This window comes from Mizuhopecten yessoensis, unplaced genomic scaffold, assembly GCF_002113885.1.
Source record: "Mizuhopecten yessoensis strain PY_sf001 unplaced genomic scaffold, ASM211388v2 scaffold8111, whole genome shotgun sequence".
Classification (NCBI taxonomy): domain Eukaryota; kingdom Metazoa; phylum Mollusca; class Bivalvia; order Pectinida; family Pectinidae; genus Mizuhopecten; species Mizuhopecten yessoensis.
In genome coordinates, this window is record NW_018407384.1 from 671,853 (window position 1) to 672,967 (window position 1,115).

Below are 1,115 nucleotides of genomic sequence, written 5' to 3' on the forward strand. Positions count from 1 at the left end.
TAAATGCCGCTATACAAGTGAACATGTTAATGTTTCTATACAAGTGTACATGTAAATGCCTCTATACAGGTGTACATGTAAATGCCTCTATACAGGTGTACATGTAAATTTCTCTATACAGGTGTACATGTAAATGCCTCTATACTGGTGTACATGTTAATGTCTATATACAGGTGTACATGTTAATGCCTCTATACAGGTGTACACGTAAATGCCTCTATACTGGTGTATATGTAAATGCCTCAATACTGGTGTACATGTTAATGTCTATATACAGATGTACATGTAAATGCCTCTATACAGGTGTACATGTAAATGCCTCTATACTGGTGTATATGTAAATGCCTCTATACTGGTGTACACGTAAATGCCTCTATACAGGTGTACATGTTAATGTCTATATACAGGTGTCCATGTAAATGCCTCTATACAGTTGTACACGTTAATGTCTATATACAAGTGTACATGTACATGTCTCTTTATCAGTGTACATGTAAATGCCTCTAGTAAATGCCTCTATACAGGTGTACATGAAAATGCCTCTATACTGGTGTATATGTAAATGTCTCTATACAGGTGTACATGTTAATGCCTCTCTACAGGTGTACATGTAAATGCCTCCATCCTGGTGTACATGTAAATGTCTATATACAGGTGTACACGTTAATGCCTATATACAGGTGTACATGTAAATGTCTATATACAGGTGTACACGTTAATGTCTATATACAGGTGTACATGTACATGTCTCTTTACCAGTGTACATGTAAATGCCTCTATACTGGTGTACATGTAAATGTCTCTATACAAGTGTCGAATCCTGTATATAAGTGTTGATTCCTCTTTATATGTGTTGATTCCTCTTTACATGTGTCCATGTTTTATACAAGTGTTGATGCCTGTATAAAAGTGTTGATACCTGTATACAAGTGTTAATTCCTCTCTACATGTGTTGATTTCTCTAGTTTCAGTTTCCGCCCACTTTACAAGTGTTGAGTTGATTTCTCTATGCATGTGTCGATGTTTTATACAAGTGCCGATTCCTTTATCCATGTGATGATTTCTCTTTACAGTGGCGGGTCCAGAGTTATTTTGGGGCTTTGGACCCCCCCCCC